Raw genomic sequence first — 12110 nt, 5'->3', positions numbered from 1 at the left:
GGGGGGATGAAGGATGAGAGGGGTGTTCGTTTGTGTGCGAGTTCTTTGTGTGGGTGTGTGTGATTTAAGCAAGACAGACACACAACTAAAAACACACAGGCTCATAGAAGCGACACCTCACGCTAACCCAGTTCCATCCTGGGCTATTATGGCAAGGCGCATAGAGGGGAGTGACGTGTGCTGGCTGATGGTTGCCGGGAGACAAGCGAGGAGGCATGAGATGTAGAAAGGAATCTCAACTTCTGCTTTTTATCCCGACTCACAAAAGAGTTCCCTGGTACTTTGTCGCTCAGGATCAAGTTTCAGTCGTTCTCACTGAAGAGACCTAACAGAGCAGGTAAACAGTGCCCTCCACGTGAATCAAACCCCATGGAAATCATCTGACATTTTAATCTGGTCTTTTTATCAGTTTATCGTTACATATTTTCATAGAAAAACTGGCAAAAGCATCTCACGGCTTTTACCTCAGAGTCCCTTGCTCATGACAGGGCGGCTCTCTTATCCTCTTCTTTTCTCTCTCCCTCATTCCCCCACTTCACCAGTTTCTCTCTCCTCTCTCAAAGGCCTGTTGTGTTTTCCTGCGTCAGACAATCCAACATTTTTTAAACTGCCATTTTCAAACAGAGTCAGGTTTCCCAGGGCCAGACTGCAGACTGAATATCAAACAGAAGGCTGCAGAGATAGCCTTGTGTGATGCTGGTCTGGCTGGGGCAAGACGGGGGAGGGGGGGAGGGGGGGGTGAGAGAGGGACTCATTGTGCACTGAGTATGGGTAGAGCTGAAGGGCGCGGAGGGGGGAGGTCTGCAATACGTGTCCATTTCTGGGCACCGGGGCACTGGTTCCCAACAAAACAATTAATGGAGTGTTCCTTTGGCCCCGGGTGGCTGAGCTTGGCAAGGGACCGACAGCAGAACAGGGGGGCGAGGCCCAGGGGGGGGCACATCACTGTCCAAACACTGTCTCCTCCACAAGCTTTTAGATCCGCATTCCAAAAGCCTTGAAGGCAGAGACAGAATCACTGGACATTCTGATGCTAGATAGGGGCCACTCATAGAACACACTCAAATGCGGGGTCCTTCGTAGTAATGAGTCAGCCTTCGTTTATTTCTTGGCGCCGCCCGATGAATCCAGTTTTGTTTCTCACCCCGACTTGCAATTATCATTCCGTGTGCGTGGCACAAAAAAAATCCCATAATCCCTTGGGAACGACAGTGTAACTGAGATAAAAATCCATTTATTAAGGTCTGTGTGGAGGAACGATGGTTGGAGAGAGGGAGGTGAGGGGGGTAGTGCTCTCCTTATCTCCCCCCCCCCCCACTTCTTTCCCATCTCTCATTCCTCACCTGAACCAGACTTCAAAGCAGTCAGACATTACAGGCCTTTTAAGGATGTTTAGTGAACCTCAACTTAATAAGGATCCACAGTGACTTGAACCACACCCTAGTGACAGCCTCACCAGTCTGGGTGGATGAACAGAGCAGAAAAAAGGAGTGTGTGTGTGTGTGCGTGTGACCCAGTTGTGAGGGAGCCAGGTCATTTTCCCGCTCTGCTGCAGAGAGAGGATGGCTGGTCACCCCACAGAGACCCCAAGCTGAGCACTGATTGGCTGTTGGAGGCTCACCTGCAGCATGTCCTCTGCTGTTACAGTGACATCTGACTGAGACTCATAAATCAGGGAGAGGGAGGGAGGGCAGGAGAGAAGGACATGATAAAGCTAGTCCACAGGTATGCTGTGCTGCACAAGCGTCCACAGGTCACGTAAAACAACGCAATATAAGATAAGGTGATGGATAATGAACTTAGGGGATATAATGAATCCCTCTCCATCCATCAGTGGATCAGAGATGATGTAATCCATGATGTCTGGCTGTAAGAACGACGCAATCACAATGTCTATGTTCTCATGTAACAAACAGAATAGTTTCTACATCCAGAAAGCATCTGTTTAACATTCACGTCGGCTTACCACCATCACGAGGAGCATTCAGCAGATTGTAGCTGTGACTCAATACAGACCCATTATAGTTATGATTGATAACTGTCATCAAAGCTGTGACTCAATACAGACCCATTATAGTAGTGATTGATAACTGTCATCAAAGGTGTGACTCAATACAGACCCATTATAGTTATGATTGATAACTGTCATCAAAGCTGTGACTCAATACAGACCCATTATAGTAGTGATTGATAACTGTCATCAAAGGTGTGACTCAATACAGACCCATTATAGTTGTGATTGATGAAGTCATCAAAGCTGTGACTCAATAAAGACCCATTATAGTTGTGATTGATGAAGTCATCAAAGCTGTGACTCAATAAAGACCCATTATAGTTGTGATTGATAAAGTAATCAAAGCTGTGACTCAATACAGACCCATTATAGTTGTGATTGATGAAGTCATCAAAGCTGTGAATCAATACAGACCCATTACAGTTGTGATTGATAAAGTAATCAAAGCTGTGACTCAATACACACCCATTATAGTTGTGATTAATAAAGTAATCAAAGCTGTGACTCAATACAGACGTATTATAGTTGTGATTGATAACTGTCATCAAAGCTGTGACTCAATACAGACCCATTATAGTTGTGATTGATAACTGTCATTAAAGTCATAGCTGTGACTCAACATACCCTCATTAATAATTGCTGTGACTGAAAACTAAGTCATAATAGCTGTTACTCAACATTGCCTCATTATAACTGTGATTGATAACTAAGTCATCATAGCTGTGACTCAACATATCCTCATTAAGTATCATTGTGATTGATAACCAAGTCATCACAGCTCTGACTCAACACAGCATCATTAATAAAGCTGGTGATGGATAACCAAGTAATCATAGCTGTGACATATTTTGTGACTTGAATCTGTGCAGAATGCTTTTTAAGGGAATGAAAAGCATGGCGAAAGTAGTAAGCATTCCTTCAGTTATAGGAATAATTCAAAGAACACAGCGTTTAAATGTCTTCAGGTGTCACACACGGCTGACCTCTCCAATGGAGGTTGGAGCCAGTAAGTAAACGAGTAACAGCCATTTACCATCATTCGGCTTGGACAGCATAGGAAGAAGATGATCCTCATGTCATTGTAGAGACCACAGTCCAGCTTTTGTTCCAACGGACCAAATGGAACGCGTGTTTTTAAGGCGGCTGCAAAAGGAAGAATTTGGACAACCTTCTGCAGCACCATTTAATTAAAACAGATCAACTTGGAGTTTTAATTAAATGTTTGAGAGAGAGCGTTCACAGTCTGCTACACAGAGTAATTAATGGAGTCAAGCAGCTCTTCCTGCATCTGAAAAGAACGACGTATCGGCGGCGGCTGATGTTTATCAGCTGACTGTTCACCATGTCAGGGAAGGCCAAGTGTGTGTGTGCGTTTGTGGATTACAAAAGTGCAGACTAAGACACATCAGCTAGCCTGTACAGCTCTGGACACTGTCATCCCATTCAGTCAAATGGCAGAGTGATTGACGGGTAGGTGCCTCGTTGGTGGCGAGAGCTGGACTCACTGCCATCCTCCTCGTTTGATAGGCCTCCGAGTGCAGGTGACGTTTGCCGAGAAGCCCCTTGTTGTTGTTGTGTGTGTGTGTGTGTGTGTGTGTGTGTGTGTCTGTGCCGCATCTCTGTTGGTTTGATTAATGACGGTGTCGTCCAAGGAGCCAACAGAGCTCTGCAGTGCTGCCAGCTGCAAAACTGCTCCAATTCTCCACTTCTTCCTCGGAATTCTCCACTTCTTCCTTGGAATTCTCCACTTCTTCCTCGGCACACCCTAACGACTTCAATTTGCACCCGTAACTCCATGGTCACAATCCACCAACAGCCGCAGTGCTTCGGCAGGCAGAAGACCCACACATTTTACACCCTTTCTGAAACAGACAATCCGACGACCCGACCAAACCCTTGACCAGTAAACCACGACCACAAAACACTGAAACCAATCATCTGCCCTCTTCAAAATCAGCTAACCCCCACACAAAAAAACCCCAACCCAGTTAAGGTCACATTGTCTGGAGTAAACCATGACCTTAATCACAACCACCCCCCACCCCCCAAAAATGTTTACTTTCCTCCAGTAGTAGGGACAGAAGCCAGTTTGCCATTACGCCAGGATGAGCAGTTAAGCCTGCCATGGTCACTGTTTAATAGCTCTGTTAATGGTGGGTTTACGGCAGTTTTTAGGGACTACGCCTAGCTCGTAACCCTCGTTGATGGGCTCCTTGTAAACACAGGGCTCTGCCAGCTCTTTCAGCTGCGCGCCCTGACACGGTTGCTAAAATGGAAAGATGACCGATATGCTTTTCCTCTCCTCTTTTATTTGAATTTCCAACAGACACAGTGACATGTTCTCTGACGGACCTACAACATCCCCAAAGTATGCTCACATGTGCGCGTGCGCGCCCACACACACACACACACACCCCCTCCCTCTGTTGATCAGATAAGAGTAGGATTGGGCAGAACGTTGCTCGGTTGGGAGTACGCAGCCATTTCCCTCTCTCTTGCTCTCTGAGCTGCTATCTATGGGCACTGAGGAGCGGCATCCCTTCACTTCACTGCGATTAGAGAACCCAGGCTCTCAAATCATTCATGGATGAACAAGCCTTCACAGATACTTATTCTTCTGAATGGGCGCAGAGACAGGCGTGTTCCCGCTCGCACTTCCATACATCTTTTCGCTCCTCTTTTTCCAGGCTGAAATTAAAGTGGCGCTTCAGAATGATAATTCAGATTCTATTTTTATTGGGAAAGGTCATACGCATCAATCTTGTTCCCAAAATGAAGTGTTCACATTGATTTGTCTGGTTCGTTCGCATGTTGAGAATTAGAAACCGGTTCAAACCAATCAAAGAATTAGAGTGGAATATTAATGACATGTCACAATGACCTTCCAACCAAAACTACAAATCCCAAGATTCATAGCTGGGGGCAAGCCTGTGGCAACATGGCTGTGCTGTTACTGTGATGTTGTGATCACCATACACAGCCAGTGCTGGGTTATCAATTATGAAGGAGGACAGAAAGACAGGGAAAGGCTAAGCTAATCTAGCCTCTATAAATACCCACTGAATTACATGCATGAGGTGCGAAGCTATTTATAATCTAATTTGTGAACACACACACACACAAACTGTACCAACACACAGCCTAAGTCTTCTGACTCAACATACACGTGCCTCCTTAACCTCTGCGCTCAGCAGGCCTCTATCTAAATCAGGGGAGAGATTGCTTTCCCTGCCGCTCCTCCTGTTTTTCATTAACTAAACGCTGTGTTTCACACAGGGCCAAAAGGAAAGGTGAGAAGTGTGTGTGTGTGTTGTGGGCATGCTTGTGTGCGACGACAGGCAGGAGGGCAAAGAGTTGGGCCGTCCGGTCTGAGGGAGGCGCGGTCTCTCTTCTTTCTTCAGTCTCCATCACTACTCCGCTCATTCAAGCTCTCCCAACGCCTGTGTCTCTCTACCTTTAACAGGCTAAATCTCTCTTTCTGCCCACCAATGTAAACCCCCATCACCCCTTTCCACCCATCTCTCTTCCTCAATCTCCCTTAATCGCCCTCTCATTCCACACTGCATGGCCTGCAACATCTCCCTCCCTCTCAGCCCCTTCCGCTCTCCCTCACCTGCTCTCGATGCTCCTCTTTCTCCCAACCCTCGGTGTGGGAGGGAACAGTAAGGACTACCACTCTCTCTCTCTCTCTGCCGTCTGCCTGAGGAGGGCCCAGTGTGGTCAGACGGCCAGGCTGTGGTGGGCACGGCGGAGGCATTGCCTTCTGAATCCCTTCCCAGTCTGATACCATCCAGGCCATCGCTTCTCATTCGCCCGCAAGCCTTTCCGCACATAACAAGCAAACAGAGCCCTCTCTCTGCAATCCACCCCTGCCCCCCCCCCACCCCCAACTATTTACGCCAGCCCTTTCCAGAATGACAGAGGGGAAATTGGAATTTGGACGGAGGCCTAAGCTAACCCCGAGCACAAAGTCATTACCAGAACAAGACGTAAGGAAAACAATGGGGAGCCACTGTGAGCGAGGGAGGGAGAAGAGCTGGGGCGAGGAAACAGAGGCAGGGAGCCAGGGGCTCCCACGGACTAAGACCCTGATGGCCAATTCCATCTCAGCCCTCACCACGAACAGACAGAAAGAAAAGGGGGTGGTGGGATAGAGAGACACTCGTACACCTCCCTGCTGCAAAGTTCAGCGACGCAACATGTTTAGTGGTCACCCCTGGAGGAAACCGCGTGTGTTCCCAACCCGCCAGGATGGGTCAAGATAATCATACTCATCATTCAGTGCTCGGCTTACTGGGACAATTTCAGTCAAGATGTGTTATTCAACATACAATAGCCCATAGACATGAGACAGAGAGAGAAAGAGAGTGAAAGAGAGAGGGAGGCAGAGAGAGACAGAGGGAAGCTACATGCATTCATCTATGAATGAACATCCACTGCTGCCATGGCAACCCAGGAAGATTCCATGGGGCATCTGCTCTGCATGGAGCCTCGTAAAGCCAGCTAGCCAAGGACCACTGAGGAATACAGTCAGTGTGTGTCTGTCCATGTTATCCGCCTGTGTTTTTAGTGTTCCGGTACGGGTGAAGTACTGTTACCCCAAACCCCTCCCACCCAACACAGACACATGCATATGTAGAAGGCCACGCTTCTGCATCGGGGACACGTAATACGTAAACACACATACACACACACAAACGCTCTCTCAATCACAAACACCTTGCAGTCTGGGCCCGACGTCTGCCCGTCCAACAGCATATTTCATCGTTAGCTCTAAGCAGTTAATCCTCTGCTCCACTGGCTACCGCTCCCCTAACCCATTTCAATAAGCTGGGGACGCACACACCCGCACACCAAACACAAATGGCAACTCCAAACGTTGTGGTTTAGAACTCGCACCAATCCCCACGCCAGCACTCAGTGACATGTTGAGTTCTCCCGTGGAGCAGTGGACATGGGATGTCTGGTGGAGGGGGGGGTTTATGGCTGGACTAGGGGGTGCGAAGCCGGTTGCTGTGAGCACTTAGCGGTGAGACAGACTGTGATGGAGGGAGGGAGCGAGGGAATACGGGAAGGAGAGACCATCAGTGTCAGATTGAGTGAGATGGGAGTGTGGATAGGGAGGGGGAGAGATGGGGAGAGATGGGGAGAGAGAGAGAGATGGGGAGAGAGAGGGGGAGAGATGGGGAGAGAGAGGGAGAGATAGAGAACGGAACATTGGCAGAACACTTGACCACTTTGACTGACCCCAAATAAAGAAAGAACCTGGACTATGTACATGGCCTTTCTTACTGACAGGGATCAAAGGCAGACCTGGTTCTGAAAAGACAGATATCCTGCACACTTGAATTGAGAGAGAGATACTGAACGAGTGAGAAAGCGAAGTAGGGAGAGACCAGGAGAGAGAAAACCAGACAGAGAGCCAGGAAGGGTCAGGGCCACAAAATGAAATGAAAAGGGTGGAGACAGAGGATAGGTTGACCTTTATCTTCACAAACAAACATTAAGTATTTGACGGCAAATTGACCAATTTCTCCTTCCCCTTGTCTCCCCTGACAACCAGTAGACCCCCCCCCCCCACACACACCCCCACACCCCCCAGCCCATTTGGCCTTCCTTCCAGACGGCGGACCTTTGAACTGTTGATTTCTCTCGCTCCCACTCAGAACAGGTTGACAGGTGGCGGTGGAGCACACAGTGAATGCTCACCACTAAACCTCACTAGACCTCCCTCGCCCCGCAGCCTTCGGCTAAACCCATCTGAGACATCCTTTGAAAAGGGGTTAGGAAACGCTGCCGTGTGCTGTGAAGAGGCTTGGTGGCCTCACCAGAGCACCACACAAAGGACACCATATAAAGACACACACAGACACGCGCGCCACGTCCGCCCGCCGGCACGCACGCACGCACGCCAAAGGGTACACACATGATGAAGAATACATGCTTATAAAGACTCCCATTCGTACGCACACACACCAAAACGCGCACACAACAAACACTCACACCGAGGCCCATCAACCCCACTTCCTGTCTGCGTGCGTGTTTCCAGTTCAAGGTTAGTTGGCCATCGCATTGAGCGAGCGGACCTCCTGCATCGGGGCAGACGCATTAGCATCTCAGCAGGAGACTCCAATCTCGTCCCGGTTCTCCTCAACCTTCCCATCTCTCCTTTCTTTTCCTCCGTCCCTCCCTGGTCTGAGCTGTCCGACCGGTCTTGGCCCACAGTGGGGGATTAGGTCCCGTAACCGCTATATCCGCCCAGGGGGACGTTACCCTTGGTCTGACACCAAGCGCTGACCGTTAGTAATGGGTTTAACTCTGCCTCCATCTCCACAGGTGCGTCCAAAACGGCTCCCTATTCCTGTTAATGGGCCAGTGTGGTCCAGGGGCCGAAGTAGCACACTGTTACAGGGGACGGGTTGCAGGTTAGGACGCAGCCTCCATCCCCACACCCGGAGCCAGAAGCAACCCGGGAGAAGAAAGGTCTGGACCATATGGAACTCTTCAGTACCAATGGCAGGAGGTGTTACCAAAGCCTTTAACTCTGGGAGGGTGTCAGTCCACTGATGCATGAAGAGAACAAGGGGATAGAATGGAGAAAAAAGGATGGAAAAAACTGAGCGGGACGGGTAGAGAGATGAAAGCCCGATAGACAAAGGAGGGAGATCCATGTCCGATGTTGGATGATTAAATAAAAAAAAAGAGCTCACATCAACTATTGTTAATTCACTTTGGCATCATCCCAAGTGTGGAAACCCAGTATTACCAGAGTTAAGCGACAACACTGATTCAACTTGAAACACGGAAAACAATGCATGATTGACACGCGTCGGGAAGAAAAGGTGTAAGGAGGCGCAGAAGGTGTAGACGAGGAGGAGCCTGCGAGACAACGGGAAAAGACCACGGCCACACAACCCGGCACGGTCAGTAACAAGACCCATGGTAATCCCGGGGAAAACGGCTTTCCCCCGGCCACACTCCGCTCTCCTTCTATTCCAAGGAAGGAGCGTGAGAAAGAGAGAGAGAGAGAGAGGGAGCGTGGCACTAAGCACAGGATAAGCCACATCTGGTCAGGGGCTTAGCGCCACAATAGCGATGGGGGAAAGGGCCAGGGCAAGGGGGGGGGGGGCAGAGCGTACCAGGCAGTTTGAAGTATCGCCTTCCAGGGCTGCTTCTTTGCTGACAAAATATGGCTTCATTACACGCAGATCAGGCTGACTATGTCAGAATGGGCTTCGGTAGACGTCGTATTGTACGCAATGGTTCGGTGTGACACTGCGCGTGCGTGCGTTGGCGCGCGCGTGCGTGCGTTGGCGTGCGCGGGGAAGGGGGTGTGTGTGGGTGCTGCGCACTCGCTTGCGAACAAGAGTCCCTTGCAAGGGACCAGACCGAGGGACCAGAACACACAATCCCATCAAAAAATCTGCCGCGTAACCTGCATTATCCTCCGACCCCCGTCATAAAACTATTTCATGGGCGCTAGCTCACTCGACAAACTCACTTCCCGCTCAGGGAGCCCGAGGTTTCGAAGCAGGTTTCATGATGTCATAAACGTGGGGCCAACAAATGCAAACGTTTATGCCACGCACATTGCCACGGCAAACCATGTAAACCCACCCGGCGTTAGCGGCTCGACTAATATTGACTGTGAGTGACACGCTGTACGCTAGTCAGCGCCGTGATAAATGACAGCGAGGGGCACTGAGGCCGAGTGGAGAGCCGATACCGTGTAAATCACCATCCATTAAGCACGGCCATAAACACACAGATGACTGGGGCAAGCAGAGCAGAGCCTTTTATTGTCTTGTTTGTTTTCTTACCAGCACTGACATCATCTAATGCCCTATTCAATATTGGGGGGGGGGGGTGTGTGTGTAAAGGAGGCAGACCTAGAAAGGTTAATGGGGTATGTGTGAGTGTGTACATGAATGTGTGTGTTTGTGGGAGTGTAGGTGTCTATGTACATGGGGTGTCTGCCTGCATGTGTCTGACAAACCTTTACATGCTTGTGTGAATTTTTGTCCACATTTCCACTCACACAGCACTCAACCATTAACAAGAGTATTATAATACAGACTACATTATTATATTACAGAGTACAGCATTACATTATAGACTACAGCATTACATTATAGACTACGGCATTACCTTATAGACTACGCCATTAAACTATAGACTATAGCACTATATTATATTCTACATCATACAACCCTGTTTCCAAAAAATGTGGGACGCTGCGTAAAATGCAAATAAAAACAGAATGCCATGATGTGCAAATCATTTATCCCTATATTTAACTGAAAATAGTACAAAGACAACATGTTATTGTTTTGGGAAAAATACATGCCCCTTTTGAATTTCATGCCAGCAACACGTTTCAAAAAAGTTGGATAGAGGCATGTTTATTACGGTGTTGCATCACCTCTTCTTTTAACAATACTCTAAGTGTTTGGGTACGGAGGAGATCAAGTGCGGTAGTTTTGAAAGGGAAATGTATTCCCATTCTTGATTGCTCAACTGTCTGGGGTCTCCTTTGTCATATTTTTTGTTACATAATGCGCCAAATGTTTTCTGTGGGGGAAAGGTCCGGATTGCAGGCAGGCAAATTTTGCACCCGGACGCTTTTACTACAGAGCCATGCTGTTGTAATATGTGCAGAATGTGGTTTGTCATCGTTTTGCAGAAATAAGCAAGGCCCTCTCTGAAAAAGTTTTTTTTCTGATGGCAGCATATGTCGCTCCAAAACCTTTATATATTGTTCAGCATTAATGGTGCCTTCACAGATTCACAGATGTCAACCATGCCCCGTGCACTAATGCACCACCATTCCATCACGGATGCTGTCTTTTGAACTGTGTGCTGAAAACAAGCCGGATGATCCATCCACTCTAGTCTGGAGGACACAGCATCCATGATTCCCAAAAATTATTTCCCATTTTGATTTGTCAGACCAGAGGACAGTTCTCCACGTCTCCTCGGTAAAATCTGGTTTCTTCTTTGCATGGTGTTTTCACTTGCATTTGTGGATGCAGCGACGTACTGTGTCAACAGACAATGGTTTTGTCTGTTGACACAGTAAAGTATTCCTGAGCCCATGCAGTGATTCCCACTACAGAATAATGTCTGTTTTAATACAGTGCTGCCTGAGGGCCCAAAGATCAGGTCCATCCAGAACAGATTTTTGGCCTTGTCCCTTGCATACAGAGATTTCTCTGGATTCTCTGAATCTTTCAGTGATATTATGTAACATAGATGATGATAGCCCAAACTCTTTGCAATTTTACAGAATTACATTAAAAACAACCGTATTATATTATAGATTACAATATTATTTTATAGACTACAGGATTACACTGTAGACTTCTGTATTAAATCATAGACTGAACCTTTATACTGTAGACTACAGTATTATACTATAGACTACAGCATTAAATTATATCACTATATTAAATTGCTATATTATATTCTACATCTTTATATTATGGACTACAGTATTATATTATGGACTATATGATTATATTGAACACTACAGTATTACTCTACAGACTACAGCATTTTATTGTAGACAACAATATTACTTTAGACTGCAGCATTATATTGTAGACAACAGTATTACTTTACAGACTGCAGCATTATATTGTAGATTATATTATTACTTTACAGATTTCAGCATTATATTGTAGACTATAGTATTACTTTACAGACTGCAGCATTATATTGTAGACTATATTATTACTTTACAGATTTCAGCATTATATTGAAGACTATAGTATTACTTTACAGACTGCAGCATTATATTGTAGACTATAGTATTACTTTACAGACTGCAGCATTATATTGTAGACTACACCATTCTCTTCACCTCCTTCCCTCAAGACCACTGCCTCAACCTCCTTCCCTCAACACCATTCTCTCCAAATCCTTCCCTCAACACCATTCTCTTCACCTCCTTCCCTCAACACCATTCTCTTGACCTCCTTCCCTCAACACCATTCTCTTCACCTCCTTCCCTCAACAACACTCTCTCCACATCACTTAACACCACAGTCTCCATCCTTAAAACCATTTCCCTGAGAGCCAGTGACTGGACGGGTCT

The 12110-nt window shown here is 47.3% G+C and overlaps 1 protein-coding gene across 6 annotated transcripts in view; it reads right to left on the bottom strand.

Annotated features, from left to right (window-relative positions):
- plxna4 (plexin A4) overlaps window positions 1–12110 on the bottom strand; it is a 256250-nt gene that overhangs the window by 193434 nt on the left and 50706 nt on the right. The window lies entirely within an intron of this gene.

This window comes from Esox lucius, chromosome 23 (assembly GCF_011004845.1).
Source record: "Esox lucius isolate fEsoLuc1 chromosome 23, fEsoLuc1.pri, whole genome shotgun sequence".
NCBI lineage: Eukaryota > Metazoa > Chordata > Actinopteri > Esociformes > Esocidae > Esox > Esox lucius.
Note: the sequence above shows the minus strand (reverse complement) of the source record. Positions and strands in the feature narration are given on the sequence as shown.